Source organism: Asparagus officinalis, chromosome 4 (genome assembly GCF_001876935.1).
Source record: "Asparagus officinalis chromosome 4, Aspof.V1, whole genome shotgun sequence".
Taxonomy (NCBI): Eukaryota; Viridiplantae; Streptophyta; class Magnoliopsida; order Asparagales; family Asparagaceae; genus Asparagus; species Asparagus officinalis.
In genome coordinates this window covers 104,998,402-105,017,207 of record NC_033797.1, presented here as the reverse complement: position 1 = coordinate 105,017,207, position 18,806 = coordinate 104,998,402, and positions in this window count along the sequence as shown.

Genomic DNA, 18,806 nt, shown 5'->3' with positions numbered 1-18,806 from the left:
GGTACGAACTGTCTCGCAAGGCGGCGAGCCACCATTTGGTGGCTCGCACAAAGAACTGATATTTCAGCCATGATTCGATTTGATTCGGGAGAAACTCAAAAGATAAAAGTTGTAGGTCTTTTTGTTAAATTTTCAATTCATCTTGAATTATCTTATTCTGAGATCGGACCAAAGAGTTAGAGTCAAAATACCTGAGGTGATACGAACTGGCTCGCAAGGCTGCGAGCCACCATTTGGTGGCTTACACAAAGAAGTGATATTTCAGCTATGATACGATTTGATTCTAAAAAAGCTCAAAAAGACAAAAGTTATAGGTCTTTTCGTTAACTTTCCAACGTATCTTGAATCACCTCATTCCGAGATCGAACGAGAGAGTTAGATCTAAAATACCCAAGGTGGTACGAACTGGCTCGCAAGGCTACGATCCACTATTTGGTGGCTCACACAAAGTAGTGACATTTTGGCTATAATGCAATTTGATTCTGAAGAAACTCAAAAGACAAAAGTTATAGGTCTTTTCGTTAGCTTTCCAACGCATCTTAAATTAACTCATTCTGAGATCGTACAAGAGAGTTAGAGCTAAAATACTCAAGGTGATACAAACTAGTTCGTAAGGCTGTGAGCCACCATTTGGTGGCTTGCACAGCTCCGAGCCACCATTTGGTGGCTTGCACAGCTCCGAGCCACCAGATGGTGATCTGCTCCCAAAACTTTCCAAAACATGGATTTTGACATTTTTTTTAAGGATTCTTTCATTCCGGGACTTCCCCAACTGTTTTGAAGTTATCCCTAAGTGCGGTTGAGCGGTTATTTACTGCAGATAATGTTAAATCATCTAATCTTATCAGAAAATGTGGCAACAAAAGCCTATAAATATAAGCCTAGGATCTTTATTCAAGAGGATCTGAAAATCAGAGGGTGAGGTGCTATTGAATTGAATAGTGAACCATAGATTTTAGAGGAGAATCAGTGAATGTTGGTGAATTTTTTCATAAAGAAAAACCCTTCGAAAGATTTGAGATTCTCTCCCCCTTCTTCCTAAGAATTAAACATTGTTTTAATCTCGAGAAGAGCCACAACCCCACTTGGTCGTGATTGTTGCTATCGCAATTGTTTTCTTCATGAAACAAGAGCGTAGTTATATTATCAACCGGATTTGATCTGTGGTGGTCCACGAACTAATGGTGTAACAGGTTTAACAGCAATGGAAAAAGTAACTTTTAACAAAAACAAACTAACGACTACAGTGGGAGCCAACAGCTTCTCTGTCGAAGCTGTAGTGTCGCAGCCAAAGATTATCATCCCGGTTGACGAAGAAGTCGAGTACGAGTTTGACCAAGCAAAGTACGAGGAATACTTATCCTCATCTTCCAGATCATCCTCTCCTCATAAGCATAGGAGAGACTCCACAAGGAAGATTCGGGGGTACTCAGACTTGAAGGCCCAAAATCAGGATCCTCACCCGCGGCGGCCTAAGATACACCCCGCAATAGCCTCCCGGCCAAGGCCATGAACTACAGCTCTTCAATCAAAGAGCTCACTTCTGAAAATGTGCTGACTCTCTCAAAAAGAGCACGTCAAAGGCAACGCCAATGCCTCGCACATCAATTCGTAAAGGCCTTAGAATGGATAGATGGATTCCATCATGAAGCAAACCTAGAGCCTAAATGATATCAAACCCTGCTGTAGCGAACAAACGATTCTTCTTTACAGTAACGGCTAACAAGTGGACCCGCATCAAAAGGACTTGTTTAACACTTGAAGAGCGAATCCAGAAACATCGCACACTGCTTGCATGTGCAGAGAGCCTCATACAGGAGGCTAAGGAGTTACAGAGGCACGACACACCGAATAAACAGTCAAAACTATGCCAAATTTGGAGACCAAAATCCAATATGAAGTCTGGAAAAACTGAACCACAAATTCCTGGTTCAACTAGACCTGAACCACAAAAGCCTTGTTCAACTAGACCTGAACCACAAAAGCCTGGTTCAGTCAGACATGAACCACAAAAGCCTAGTTCAGTCTGTAATGACCGTGAAATTTTGATATTAATTAAAATAATTTTCTAGCATTTTAAAATATTTAATTATGATTTTTAAAAAGAGTAATTGTATATTTCTTGATTTTCTATAATTTTCCATTATTTAAAAATCTGATTATATAGTTATTTAAATAATTTTGATATTTATAAATTTATTTTGAGCAGTAAAAATTTTTGGAAATTAATCTATTATGTTATCGGTACTATTATGTATTATTCTATATAATTCGTTGTATTATTGTACCATTACGTATTATTTCGTGTATTATGATTATATTATTTTTTTACGTATTATTTGTGTAATTTATAGTATTATTTCTTCTGTTACGTATTAACTATTGTATTAATACAACTAGCATGTTTTATTGTATAGATAATTATCCCATAATTATTTGAGTTTAAATATTTTTATTAATAATTATTCTTCTTTAATTGTATAGTATACGTATTTTTCGACTATTTCGTATCAACTGTTGTATTATCTCAACGTGTACGTTTTAAATTGTAGATAATTATTATGCAATTAGTTTAATTTTTAGGTACCGTAATTATTTTATTTTAATTATTTAATCATTAAACCCTAACCCTAATTACTATTATACGTATATATATATAAACCACCTCACCCCCTCTACTGTTCATTCCCGACGCCGCCTTCCTCCTTCTCCTCTCTCCTCTCCTATTTCTGTTACGAACCCACCCCGACGAACTCGCCGCCGACGTCTCCGCCTGAGCCGCCTCGCGCCCGCCCCCCTCACCTCCCCCGCTCCGACGAACCACCCGCCGTCACGCCCGCCGTCTGGCCGCCGCGAGCCGCGTCCCACACCAGACCCCAGCCGACGCGCCACCGTCCAGACCCCACCCCTCACGTCCAGCCGCCCAGCCTCGCACCCGCGCCGTTCCCTAATAGCCCTCCCTCCGCGTCGCCTCCCCAGCATCCTCAAGGGCCGCCAGCCAGATTCGGCCCTGCGAGCCCCTCCTCACCCTCCAGCCCTTCCGCACCGCTGTTCGCGCACTGCCCCGACTCTGACCGCCGCCGCCAGAATCCGCGCCGCCCCTCGGTCAAGCCGTCGCAGTAGCCGCCGTTACCGAGTCGGCCGAACCCCGCTTTCTCTCACTCGGATACCGATCTGCATCGAGGCAATCCGCCCTCTGACTCGTTATTCTAAAATTTTATAGTATGTCGTAAAGTTGGCATAGATTAGATTATGAATTGTTATTATCTCGTGGCTTGTGAGAATGGGAATTTATCTGGTTATATTAATATAATTGTTATTATCTGGTTTTGTGAATAATATTGATTAAATCATAGTTATGTGATAAGTATTTTCGGAATAATGAGATAAGTGGAAAGAATTACTTTGATAACAGAATCATTTTGGAGAAATTATAATATTAAGAATTTATTTTGAGCGAAAAAGAATTATATTCAGAAATAGATGAATGAGAAATAATTTAGAAGTAATGTTATCTAGGAAAGTGAATATTTGATATTATGAATGAGTAAATAATGTTTAAAAGAAATATTGTTGGAAAGGATTATTTTCTGTTTTTAAACGTTAAGTTTTTTTGCCGAATTCACGATTACATTCATTTTTGTGATTATATTACTGTAATTGATCATGTCCTGGCGTTTTATTGTTCCTAGATTGTATTGAAACCGTAGTAGTTCATTCCTTAGTTGCCTAGCGTGTCCGTGTACAAGACGTAGATACCTGTGTATTGTGACTTAGAAAAGCAAGATGAGTTGGGGTGGAAAACTTATGTTTTATATAATCGGAAAAGACTGTTATATATCTTAAGGTCGTACCAGGTGGATCGGTGTCGCCACTGGGATTGGTTGGTTTGGTAAGTCACAGTGGATCGGTGTCGCCACTGGGATTTATTGATTTGTTGAGTCACAGTGGATCGGTGTCGCCACTGGGGGCTGATTGGTTGGGTCAAAGTAGATCGGTGTCGCTACTTTGATTCCTGAATTTATTTGATGAGATGCACGTAGGGGATATGTGAACAGTCAGTTATCCGATAATATGAGCGTTGACTCTGTGTGAGATATGAACTCGTGACCTGTTGTAGGATGACTAGTTACATGACTTGTTATCAGTGGATCGGTGTCGCCGCTGTGGTTGATTTGTTGGGTCAAGGTGAATCGGTGTCATCACTTTGGTTAGGATTTATGGATACATGTGAGATGCGGACCAGTGTTGTTCTTTTCATACATAGATCGGGATTAATATTTAATTATCTACAATTCGAGACATATGGTATATACATGAGGGTTTCCTTGTTTGGATTATTTCGCTCGACGTACTACGTCTCGAGTTGTAGATTTTTAAGTATTAATTTCATCTAGTGTATGACTTTGTGACTTGGATGATTAGTCTGATCGCTAGCTGCATGACCATGATCTTGTTACTTGGTTGATTTTTGGATTCGTATGATTATTAGTATTCCAGTTGCACGCCTCTATTGTTATTACTATCATCACATGTTCTATTTTTATTTCTGTTATCGTATCGTTTCCGTTTTGGTTTTCGTTGTTCTATTTTCCTTGTGGGGTCGGGTCTTGCCGTGCGTCATGCACCTGACGTACACCTGTTTTCTCTGGTGTACGTCAGACTTAGGAGAAGAACAGGTTCATCAGGAGCCAGAGGATTCTCAGCAGGAGTGCCTAGCGGATGGAACAGAAGAAGAAGCCAATGTTTAGTTATTGGTCCTCAGTTTTCTTTTGTACTACATTCCATTTCTATTTGATCAGTGTATTTTGTATCTCTTTAGTATTCATTTGTTCAGATTTGTATAAGGGCATGTTTGACCCGTATTTTATGTCTCGGATGTTATCCATTTGTGATATGATATTATTATTCTGAGTTTGTCTATTATATTCTTGCTGATTGTGATCGGGGACCTGTGACTTCGTATTGTTTTTATTTCCAGACGCTTAGCGTATTAGATTGAGAAGACGGGGTCTAGCACTTATCTCTCCTCAGTCTAATACGTCGCGGGCTTGTTCACGTTCCGGTTCCCGTCTATTTTGGGAAGCGGGGCGTGACAGGTTTTAGTGGTGGCCCATGCAGGTTACGGTCCCGAGTCCTCACTAGTAAGAATATAGTAGACAATTTAGATACATATCATATTTCATCCATGAGACTATTCTTGAGCCCTTATCATTTTTCTTGATAGATTTCATTTCGTCCCTATCTTATCATTCTTTGACTACGGATCTTTGCACTATTTCTCATCTCGTAACTTTCCACTGTTTCTTATCTCGCCACTTCCTGACTCCGCTCTCGTTCCTTATCCCTGTCCTTGGATTTAATTCCGAGGACGGAATTTGTTTTAAGGGGGGTAGGATGTAATGACCGTGAAATTTTGATATTAATTAAAATAATTTTCTAGCATTTTAAAATATTTAATTATGATTTTTAAAAAGAGTAATTGTATATTTCTTGATTTTCTATAATTTTCCATTATTTAAAAATTTGATTATATAGTTATTTAAATAATTTTGATATTTATAAATTTATTTTGAGCAGTAAAAATTTTTGGAAATTAATCTATTATATTATCGGTACTATTATGTATTATTCTATATAATTTGTTGTATTATTGTACCATTACGTATTATTTCGTGTATTATGATTATATTATTTATTTACGTATTATTTGTGTACTTTATAGTATTATTTCTTCTGTTACGTATTAACTATTGTATTAATACAACTAGTACGTTTTATTGTATAGATAATTATCCCATAATTATTTGAGTTTAAATATTTTTATTAATAATTATTCTTATTTAATTGTACAATATGCGTATTTTTCGACTATTTCGTATCAACTGTTGTATTATCTCAACGTGTACATTTTTAATTGTAGATAATTATTCTGCAATTAGTTTAATTTTTAGGTACCATAATTATTTTATTTTAATTATTTAATCATTAAACCCTAACCCTAATTACTATTATACGTATATATATATAAACCACCTCACCCCCTCTACTGTTCATCATCACCCCGCCGCCGCCCTCTCTCTCTCGTTCGACGGAACCCACCCCGACGAAACTCGCGCCGCCCGACCCCACTCCGCCTGAGCCTGCTCGCGCCCGGCGTCCCCTCACTCCCTGCATTCTGTACGAACTCGACCCGCCGTCGACCGCTCTCCGCCTCTTGCCCGCCCGGCGAGCTGCTCCCACACCGCCTCCCGAAGGCCTGACGCCGGCCAGCGCGTCCAGACCGACCGCCTCACTGTCAGCGCCCAGCCCTCGACCCGGCTGTTCGCGCTCCATCCTCGCCGCTTCGCGCCTCCTGCCAGCACCTCAAGAGGCCACACCAGCCAGATTCTGGCCGCCTGGCCGAGTCCCTCCTCGCCTCCAGGCCTCCTCCGTGCGCTAGCCGCTGTCGCCGGCTTGTATATCTGCACTCCGGCTCTGACCTTGCGGGACGGGCCAGCTATCCCGCGCCGGCCCCCGTCGCCGTTCAGCCGATCGACGTCGCCGCCTGTTATTCCGAGTCGCCGAACCCGGCTTCTCACGGTGCGGATGCCGATCGATCGCAGGCTAAGATCCCGCCTCCTTCTTGACTCGTTCATTTTAATTTATAGGTATTCGTAAAGCTTGCATAGATTAGATTATGAATTGGTTAATTATCTGCTGTGGGGCTTGTGGAGGTGAATTTTGTGTGTGATGATACTTATCTGGGTTATATTAATTTTTATAATTTGTTATTATCTGTGTGCGGGTTTGAGATGAATAATATTGATTTAACATCATAGTTTAGTGATAAATAGTATTTTCGAAATAATGATGTAAGGGTTGATTAAGAAATTTATTTTGGATAACAGAATCATTTGTGGAGATATATTCAATAGTTTGAAAATGGAATTTATTTCTGAGAAAAGAATTACTTTGTCAGAATGAATAATTAGATGAGAAATTGAAGTTATTTAAAGAATTATATTCTTAGGAAAGTGAATATTTTTGGCATTCGGAATATATAATGAGAAATAATTTTAAAAGAAATTATTTGGGAACCGAATTATTTTCTGTAGTACGTAGTTGCTGATTCACGCATTACACTTGCACTGGTTATGATTAGTATTACTGTATTTGACATGTCTGGCTTGTATTGTTCCTGATTGTATATGAGAACCGTTAGTTAGTTCATGTTCTTAGTGCGCTAGCGTTCCGTGTACAAGCGTAGATACACTGGTGTATTGTGATGGACTTACGAAAGCAAGATGAGTTGGGGGTGGGTAAAGTCGCGACGGAACCCACCCCGACGAAACTCGCGCCGCCCGACCCCACTCCGCCTGAGCCTGCTCGCGCCCGGCGTCCCCTCACTCCCTGCATTCTGTACGAACTCGACCCGCCGTCGACCGCTCTCCGCCTCTTGCCCGCCCGGCGAGCTGCTCCCACACCGCCTCCCGAAGGCCTGACGCCGGCCAGCGCGTCCAGACCGACCGCCTCACTGTCAGCGCCCAGCCCTCGACCCGGCTGTTCGCGCTCCATCCTCGCCGCTTCGCGCCTCCTGCCAGCACCTCAAGAGGCCACACCAGCCAGATTCTGGCCGCCTGGCCGAGTCCCTCCTCGCCTCCAGGCCTCCTCCGTGCGCTAGCCGCTGTCGCCGGCTTGTATATCTGCACTCCGGCTCTGACCTTGCGGGACGGGCCAGCTATCCCGCGCCGGCCCCCGTCGCCGTTCAGCCGATCGACGTCGCCGCCTGTTATTCCGAGTCGCCGAACCCGGCTTCTCACGGTGCGGATGCCGATCGATCGCAGGCTAAGATCCCGCCTCCTTCTTGACTCGTTCATTTTAATTTATAGGTATTCGTAAAGCTTGCATAGATTAGATTATGAATTGGTTAATTATCTGCTGTGGGGCTTGTGGAGGTGAATTTTGTGTGTGATGATACTTATCTGGGTTATATTAATTTTTATAATTTGTTATTATCTGTGTGCGGGTTTGATGATGAATAATATTGATTTAAATCATGAGTTATGTGATAATAGTATTTTCGAAGATAATGATGTAAGAGGTTGATAAGAATTTATTTTGGATATACAGAATCATTTGTGGAGATATTTATCAATATTTAAAAAGGAATTTTTTCGAGAAAAGGAATTATTTTAGAATGTAATAATTAGATGAGAAATAAGTTATTTAAAGAATATATTCTTAGGAAAGTGATATTTTTGCATTTCGGATATATATAATGAGAAATGAATTTTTAAAAGAAATTATTGTTGGGAACGAATTATTTTCTGTAGTACGTAGTTGCTGATTCACGCATGTACACTTCACTGGTTATGATTATATTACTGTATTTTGACATGGTCTGCTTTTATTGTTCCTGATTGTATATGAGAACCGTTAGTTAGTTCATGTCCTTAGTGTCGCTAGCGTTCGTGTACAAGCGTAGATACACTGGTTGTATTGTTGGAGCTTAGAAAGCAAGATGAGTTGGGGTGGGAAAAGTCGTATGTTTATATCATCGGATAAGACTGTGAATATCTTTCGGTTTCTACCAGTGATCGGTAGTTCGCCACTGGGATTTATGATTGTTGAGTCACAGTGGATCGAGTTTGTTCGCCACGTGGGGGCGATGTGGTTGGGTAAAAGGTTAGTATCGGGCTTGTCCGCGTACTTTGATTCCTGAATTTATTTGATGAGATGCACGTAGGGATATGTGAAAGTCAGTATTCGATAATATGAGGCGTTTTGACTCTGTGGTGAGAATATGAACCGTGACCTGTGCTTGTAGGTATGACTAGTTACCATGACTTGGTTATCGTGCGGATCGGATGTCGGCCACTGTTGGGGTTGATTGTTGGGTTCAAGGTGAACGGGTGTCATCACTTTGCGTTAGGATTGATTATGGATACATGTGAGATGCGGACCAGTGTTGTTCTTTTCATACATAGATCGGGATTAATATTTAATTATCTACAATTCGAGACATATGGTATATACATGAGGGTTTCCTTGTTTGGATTATTTCGCTCGACGTACTACGTCTCTTGTTGTAGATTTTTAAGTATTAATTCCATCTATTGTATAACCTTGTTGCTTGGATGATTAGACTGATCGCTAGCTGCATGATCTCGTTACCTGATCGATTTTGGATGCTTTATGATTATCATGTTTAGTAGTGTTTTCATGTTGATTTGTGGATTTCAGTTGTACGTTCTTTCGTTGTTTCTGTTATCGTATCGTTTTTGCATTGGATTTCCGTTCGTTCTATTTTCTTTGTGGGGTCGGGTCTTGCCGTGCACCATGCACCTGACGTACACCTGTTTTCTCTGGTGTACGTCAGACTTAGGAGAATAACAGGTTCATCAGGAGCCAGAGGATTCTCAGTAGGAGTGCCTAGCGGATGGAGCAGAAGAAGAAGCCAAAGTTTAGTTATTGGTCCTCAGTTTTCTTTTGTACTACATTCCATTTCTATTTGATCAGTGTATTTTGTATCTCTTTAGTATTCATTTGTTCAGATTTGTATAAGGGCATGTTTGACCCGTATTTTATGTCTCGGATGTTATCCATTTGTGATATGATATTTTTATTCTGAGTTTGTCTATTATATTCTTGCTGATTGTGATCGGGGACCTGTGACTTCGTATTGTTTTTATTTCCAGACGCTTAGCGTATTAGATTGAGAAGACGGGGTCTAGCACTTAGACTCATGCACCAGTTGGAGTAAAGGAGCAGTTTAGCCTCGTGCACCGGTCGGAGGAAAGGAGCAGTTTATACTCTTGCACCAGTGGGAGTATAAGGGGGCAGTTTAGACTCATGCACCAGTTGGAGTGAAGGGGGCTGTTTAGACTCATGCACCAGTTGGAGTAAAGGAGTAGTTTAGCCTCGTGCACCGGTCGAAGGAAAGGAGCAGTTTATACTCTTGCACCAGTGGGAGTATAAGGGGGCAGTTTAGACTCATGCACCAGTTGGAGTGATGGGGGCAGTTTAGACTCATGCACCAGTTGGAGTAAAGGAGCAGTTTAGCCTCATGCACCGGTCGGAGGAAAGGAGCAGTTTATACTCTTGCACCAGTTGGAGTATAAGGGGGCAGTTTAGACTCATGCACCAGTTAGAGTGAAGGGGACAGTTTAGACTCATGCACCAGTTGGAGTAAAGGAGCAGTTTAGCCTCGTGCACCGGTCGGAGGAAAGGAGCAGTTTATACTCTTGTACCAGTGGAAGTATAAGGGGGCAGTTTAGACTCATGCACCAGTTGGAGTGAAGGGGGCAGTTTAGACTCATGCACCAGTTGGAGTAGAGGGGGGAAGCTTGTCTTCTCTTAGGGCAAAGATAAAGACGAACCCTAATTTGTCTTCTCTTGGGGCAAAGACGAACCCTGAAATAGCAGCACATCGCATAGTAGGCCACTATCAAACAACAACGCCTTTTATGGGAAAGACAGTGCTGGGAGAATCAAATCGTTCAGGGACGTATGAGTATGACGATTGATCGGACAACTTCATTTGCGGGAATGACGGTGTCGGCTATCAGAGGTAATCGTTAACATGATAGGAATTGCCGCGATCGGAGCGACTTTGAGGACCTACCATCCTTTTGAAGAGGATTGGTAAGTTGATTTTGTCAGAGGTGTAGTGTTAACATGACAGTGGGAGTTTATTGTGATTTGAGCAACTCTATGGACCTACCATCCTATTGAAGAGGACTGGTAAGTTGATTCATCAGAGGTGACCGTTAACATGACAGTGGGGGTCCCGCCATCCTATTGAAGAGGATTAGCGGGGGATTGTGGCTTTGGTCCTAACTATCTGAAGGTTTGACCAAGTGGGAGTTTGATGCAGCCCACCTGAACTGCTAGTCTCGCCTGTTTTGAGCGGTTCGCCATAACCGGGAACCTGGCTCAAGAAGTGGGGCTCGACTAACTGTTAGGCTCGCCTGATTTGAGCGGTTCGCCGAAACTGGGAACCTGGCTCAAAGAGATGGGCTCGCCTAAACTGTTAAGCTCGCCTGATTTGAGCGGTTCGCCGAAACTGGGAACCTGGCTCAAAGAGATGGGGCTCGCCTAAGCTGTTAAGCTCGCCTGATTTGAGCGGTTCGCCGAAACTGGGAACCTGGCTCAAAGAGATGGGCTCGCCTAAACTGTTAAGCTCGCCTGATTTGAGCGGTTCGCCGAAACTGGGAACCTGGGGAACCTGGCTCAAGAAGTGGAGCTCGCCTAAACTGTTAGGCTCGCCTGATTTGAGCGGTTCGCCCGTACTGGGAACCTGGCTCAAGAAGTGGAAGTGTAGGGAATAGTTTAACCTCTTATACCAGTTGGAGGATCAGAAGAAGCAGTTTATACTCGTGTACTTGTCGGAGTGTATGAGGGCTATCAGAGGTGATTGTTAACGTGATAGCTTTATGGGCCCGCCATCCTATTGAAGAGGATCGACGGGGGAAATTTGGAGGAGACTATCAGAGGTAATAGTTAACTTGGTAGTTTTAAAAGATCCATCGTCAAGTTAAATGAGACTGATGGAGAAATGACTATCAGAGGTAACAGTTAACTTGATAGTTTTGTGGGCCCGCCGTCCTATTGAAGAGGATCAACGGGGGAAATCATAGGATATGAGGAAATGGTCTCCACTACCAAGGCATATTGGTCATCATCTCCTCGAAACTCATGCGGGTCTTCGTCACCCATATGCTTGAGCATGATCTCGACTTGTTCTCCTTGGCGGAGTAAGTCTTTTCATGAACGAGCTTCAACAGCGCCCATATTGGACAGAACGCTGATGGAGAGATTGTTCCGGCACATCTCAATGAGCATGGCGTCGGAAACTCGATCGCGGGAATGCAGCGATCGGTTTCTGAATCTCTTGACAAAGTTGCTTACAGACTCTGTCTTCCTCTGCTTCACGGTTAGCAGGGTGGCCATAGATACTTTTGTGTCATCGTCGAAGAATCTGGCCACGAATAGCCTTTCCATGTCCTTCCAGCAGGTGATGGACCCAGGCTCCAATCTGCGAAACCATTCAAAAGCGACCCCCTTGAGGGTACTAATGAACAGTTGAGTCATAATGGGATCGTTTCCCACTATGTGTCCAGTTTGCGCCTGGAAGTAGTAGATGTGCTGGGTAGGAGAACCCTTTCCATTGAACTGCAGGAGGTCCAGCGGCTCGAACTTTGCCGGGTAGGAGACCGCATCCCATTCAATTGGATACGGTCTGACAACCCCCAGCTTGTTCGCATGCTTCTGGAGCTTCAAGGCGTCGAGTTGACTTTGGAGATCGTCAAACCTCTTGTCTTTTGGGTTATGACTCGAAGATGACGCTCCTCTAGATGACTCGGATGAGGAGTGAGAAGGAGTAGGCACCCGCTCTTTGTGCTTCAAGGATTTATGCGAAGCCCGTGAAGTCCTCTCTCTCTTCCTCTTCTTCTCGCTCAGGAGTTGCTCCAACATCTCCTTTAGGGAGTCGATGGTTGCTTGTTGCTCGTCGAGTCTCCTGGATATCTCATCAGGGATGTCGGTCATGTGCACACTCACGTGCCTACCTCGAATTGAGCTTGAAGTCTGTGACGTTGCCGTTGCCGAGCAATCGTCGCCGTCGTGGTCAGAGACGGACGTCAGACCTGTGCAGGCAAACAGAGTAGCCACCCCCATTTGGGTGTGAGCGTGTTGGCGAGGTTCAGGCTGGCGAGGTTCGCCTGTCAGGCAAGATTGGTACAGTGTGCCTGCGCCTGTCTGGCGAGCTGTTGCTTCGCCTTTCTGGCGAACTTGGGCCGTCAGACGAGCTTGGTGAATTCCGCTTGTTTGACGAAGCCCTCTTGAACTGCAGAGTTTGCCAGGTGCCCTTGGTTCGCCAAAATTGAGCACCTTGCTCATAGAGTGGGGCTCACCTAAACTGCTAGGCTCGCCTGATTTGAGCGGTTCGCCAAAAATGAAAACCTGGCTCAAGAAGAGGGGCTCGCCTATCGCCAAAACTGGGAACCTGGCTCAAGAGGTTGGGCTTGCCTAAGCCGCTAGGCTCGCCCGATTTGAGCGGTTCGCCAAAAATAGGAACCTGGCTCAAGAGGTTGATTCCTCTCCAGCCTGAATAATAATTCAGGCTGTCGTGGGGGATGAGGGATTGTGCTTCGAGACGAGCGAGAGCTTTTCGTCACCGCTGTTTGGATCTTTTTGAACGAGGAGCGTTCATGTCGATGACGGAGGCGTAGTCTGCGTCGACACGAATGGTTGATTCTTTTTGCACAGGGGTCTGCGAGGATCGTTCATCGACCCACCCAGCAGCTCCTAGACCCGCATTCTCGAATCTCGGCTCGGCCTCAACTGGTTTGGGGGGAAAAGAACCCCCTGCCTCGGCTTGGGTAGATCCCTCAGGCTTGGTTGCCTCGGCCTCTTGGGGTTGGGCCACCCGCACGACTCTGCAGTCATCGCGAGATGTATTGCTGCCAGAAGAGGACGATTGTAAGTACCCCTCGAATTTGATCACAAGGGACTCAACAGCAGTCCCTGCAACAACTTCGTCAAACTGCGCCACCACCAATTCATCTGAATGAACGGATTCTCCCACTGTGGTCGCCATCTTCTGTAGGTGTAAATTTTGATCTCCCGAAAACAGGGAACTTCGTTTGTATTGATAAGAATGCTTATTACAAACTAATAGATCAAATATTTACAATAGAAGCGGAGGGAATGCCCTCCTTATTTAACGTGGGTTCATCGGTGGCGATAGGACGCCTCGCTCGGTGCTCGTGCCGAGTCTGCTTCCCTTGGACGATCCGATCGAAGTTGCTGGAGAGCTTCAGTACGCAGTAGAAGCTCGAATCGATGGAGTTCGGGTCTGCTAGTTCACCGGCGATCGGGGCTCAGAACTAGGAAGTGGTGCTGCAATGCAAAAGTGATGCAGAGAGCTTGTCGTCGACTCCGTTGGGAGTCAAGAGCCAGTGGTTCAGTTAACTGATTGAATTAATCAATCAACTATGTGTGAACCTGTTTCCTGTAGCCGTGCGAGGTTCTTAAATAGAGGAGAGATGGCGTGGCCGCTCCTTGAATCATGGGATGTGACCCGCAGGTTGATCTGGCACCTGTCCGATCACTCGTACCGTGAGCGGTCACTCGACGGGCCTGGAGTACTGTGCCTTCTCCCTTCAGGCCAAGAGAGGTGGGAAAGCGGGTTCCTGGTACTCGAGTGGGCTTGGACAGCTCGCCGGGTGCTAGCGTATCCGGCTCTTGACTCAGACAGCGGAGGTGAGCTGCATTTATGAATGTTCAGGTCGACTCGACACCTGCCCAATCATTCGTACTGTGAGCGGCCGCTTGATGGTCTTGGGGTACTGTGCCCTCTCCCTTAATTTGTGGGATTTGACCACTGATGTAACTATTCCCATACTCCAAGTGGGCAGTTGACAGTGAGCTGGCGAGTATGCAGCTTGGGTCTGCAGGTGAGCTTAGGACTGCAGGCAGACTTGGGTCTGTAGGCGAGCTGAGTCTGCAGGCGAGTTTGGGATTGCAGGCAGACTTAGGTCTGCAGGCGAGCTCAGGTGCGCAGGCAGACTTGGGTCTGCAGGCGAGCTTGCAGGCGAACTGGGTCTGCAGGCGAGCTCAGGTGCGCAGGCAGACTTGGGTCTGCAGGTGAGCTAGCAGGCGAACTGGGTCTGCAGGCGAGCTCAGGTGCGCAGGCAGACTTGGGTCTTGATCGTGCAGGCGAAATTCGAGCTGCAGGCGAGCTCCTGAGCATGGATCGAAGAATAGGCCGTAACTTTCAAACCGTAAGTCGGAATTGGACGAATTATATATGAAAATCGCCTATCTCGACGAGATGGGGCCATCCGAACCTAGCCAAAGGCTTTGGTTCGCTTCCTCCGTTTCGCCAAATTCCTTACGGTTTGGGAGATATCTGCGTTTTCCCCTTTTTTCTACTATTTCGGGCGAGGTTTTAGCAGTTTTGTTATGAACTTCTCTGATAAGGATTAAAAGCAATTTTTATTGCCTACAGAGTGATTGGAAAAGACTTTCATTTATTCAAGAATCCTCAAGCTCAATCCTAAGAAAATTGTTAATATGGTGACTCTTCAATTTGGCTCTATGCCAAAAATTCAGGCTCAAGATGGAGTTGTACACATTCCCACTGTGAGAATGGAAGTGGTCAACCACGGCCAACGATAGCAAGAAAGTCAGGGCTTTGTCTCTCTTACTATAGCAAGAGGAGAAATTATGTGGATGCAACCTGACCTTCTCCAAGATAAACATTAGACTATTTCAAAGTCCAAGTCAAATGGCAAATGCAAGATGAATTTTGCAATGTCATCTCCGCAACAATAAGAGAGGAATCTCTGCAAGTCTCTTCACACACTGATTCAGAGGAAGAAAAAATTATCATGATGGGTCAACGTCCAGCCGAGACTACTTGAAAATCTATGATCAACCATGACCCTCTTGTGATGCCCTTGGTTTCACACGAGGCTGCAGTCCAAGGTAAATCCATAGACGTCAAACCTGCCATGTACCGACACAGTGCAATAACACGCTTCACCATCACAGTAATATCTCTCTAGTGGAATCAATTAAGAACAGTGTAGGTACAAGCAGATACGAGAAAAGTAAAAATACAATGAACATACCAAGAGAAAGAACTATCCAAAAGATATGATCATGTCACAACTGAATAAAAAGAGTACAACTGATGAACTAAAATAAATATAAAATATCTCAATACACAGAGTCAACTAAAATAGTACTAAGGCTCTTAGCCTTCAAAATGAAATACAACTTTATAAATTACTAAACAAATACTAAACTAATGTGGAGCTCAAGCTGTTTATCAAGAAATGATGACGACTATGCAAAAACTCTATCACCCTACGGCTCTCCGAAACTCTGATCCGTTGCTTGAAAAGAAGGGGAAACAATAACATCAAAGTGCTAGCAAGATCATCTTCATCCGCCCCCAAGAGAAGAGCTACTACATATGATGGAGGCTCTATCAATATATGCATAGTCTACCTAAATCATTTACCCTGAACTAGATGGGGTTAATACTTAAAAACCCACAACACGAGACTTGTACGTCGAGCGAAATAATCCAAACAAGGAAGCCCTTATGTATATATCATATGTCTCAAATTGTGAATCGTTAAATATTAACTCTAAAACTAAGAATAAAAGAATAAAGGAATGCAATACTAAAATGTCAACCAAACCAAGTCATATATGTCAACCCAATACCTCATACTACCCTTGGGTAGTTAATACGAATACTAGTACATAATCTTGTGTAATCCACAATACCATATAGCCCGTCACAATATAACTTAACGGTGAACCATTTACATGAACGATCTCCCGCTCAAGACTCAATCGTCATACATTTCACAATGTTATCTCTTACAAAGTTCTATGATATCATCGTCTCACTATGCGGAACAGACTACCTATTCAAGCATCCTAAGTAAATACTGCACACTAGCCTCATTGCATCATCGTGCAGAACGAACTACCTATTAAGGTATCCTATAGAAACAGCTCATTAGCCTCGTCGCATCACCATGTGAAACGGGCTGTCTCCTCATACATCCTCATCGCATCACCATGCGGAATGGACTACCTTCTCAGGCATCCTATAAATACGACTCACTAGCCTCATCACATCATCATGCAGAACGGACTACCTATTCAGGCATCGTGCAATTATGGATCCATGCCCTACTTTAACGATATACCGACGAACTACCTTAATCAGTATTGAGCTATGCCCATCAACGGTATCCATACACACACATATATTGTTCTAACTAATCATCTCCCTATCGTGGTAAAAGAACACGCAACTATCCCCTTCCCGGAAGTCCGTGTGTGCCAACCTCCATAAGTGTATGTCTATGTCGTACATGTAAATCATTGTATGTCTCGAACCACGTGTTCACGAACAACGTGCAAGAAAAATCATCACAAATAAGACATGATGTCGGTTGACTGCCCTAGGGCATTGGTCAACCGATGACCAATTCACATAAACATGCGTAAAAACAAGCTTCGGTTGAATAAAGAACTACACAAACTCAGGGTGGGATCAGTCGACCGATGCATAGGGTTCGGTCGACCGACCAGAGTCCAGGATGCTTGAGTTGTTCATGTTAGAGTTTGATATTTACATTGTATTTCGTGATAGTCGGATGCTTTAGTGGGTTAGTTGGTATGTCGCAATGAGACCGTGACTGACTACACTCAGGGTGGCTAGTTGGTATGTTGCAATGAGACCGCAACAGACTACACTCCATGTGCATCATTATTGAGTGGGTTAGTTGGCACTCCGTAACGAGACCGTGGGGGACTACACTCAGGGTGTGTGTGTTAGTTGGTATACTGCAAATAGACTGCAGTAGACTTCACCCATGTGCATTACTACATTTTTGATAGAGATTTACTCTAATTGCATTCATACTCCCATGTTAGCTACCTGAGAGTAGGGTACAATACTGAGATTGACATACATGGCATGTTATATGCGAGATTGATTTAGTCGGATATTATTTATGTGATTGCACTAACTACCCGAGGATAGTGTGAGGTGTCTGGAATGATATGATTGGTAATGGAGGAGGTTTGGTTATGTATTGTCTTTCCTTTATTTATTGATTTCACTCATAGGATTTGGAGTTAGTATTTAGCAATTCACAATTCAAGATATGAGGTATATAGATGAGGGTTTTTTGTTTGGATTATTTTGCTTGACGTACTCATTCTTGTGTTGTGGATTCTTAAATATCAATTTCCACTTAGTTCAGAATAAATGATTTTATATCTATATGTACTAACTTGTATTTTCTTATATACTCCTAACCCCTCCCCCTAGGGGCGGTGGAGATGATCTCGCTAGCGTTTTGACGCTCGTTGTTTCCCTATTTTTCAGGCAATGAGTCAGGCGCACGGAGAGTCGCAGGTTGATGGAGATGCCGATTAACCTTCATCTTATATTAGTAGTAGTTATTTATGCTCCATAGTAGTTATTGTTTGTTTTTCGGACATTTAGAGTTGAACCTCATTTTGTAAATGCTGGGTGTCTTAGTACTATTTCATTTGACACGATGTATCGAGATACTTCTCAGCTTTATCAGTTGTATTTCATTTTATTCAGTTGTAACATGATATTAATACTATTGGATTCTCTCTTTTTCTTATCATGTTTATTGCATTATTATTCTATCTGCTTTGTACCTACACTTATATATCATTGATTCCACTAGGGAGATATTGTTGTGATGAGCAAACGTTTTATTGCATAGTATGGGGTGCATGACAGGTTTGACATCCTTGGTTTCACATTGGATTGCAGACTTGTGTGAAATCAGGGGCATCACATGTATTATCATAATTACATATCATTTAAATTGGAAGTTGTGACAAGAAAGAGGTGAAGCGAGATGGAGGAGGAAATCTTACAAAAAGTGAAGCAAACGGAGGAAGGAGGCGGCGAAGGGAAAATTAAGAATGCAATGAGTTCATGATTTTCATACGTTCATGAGAGAGAGAAGGATAGAGAAAAAAAAAGATGAAATGGTAGAAGACAAGAGTGTTTTAGGGGTTAAGTTGGGGACTCCATCATCATTGTCTTATATGGAGAAAGCTTTAGAAAGATTGATATTATAGGACAGATTGTCCTATTTAAATTTGAAGAAAGGAAACTGTAAGGTATCTTTTTAATTAAGGGGACTATTTTTTGCTAGAATGCATTCAAAAGTAGAACAAAATTCCTAAAGGATGGTAATTTTCTATTAAAATCATATCACATCACACTCCTTATAAAAGTG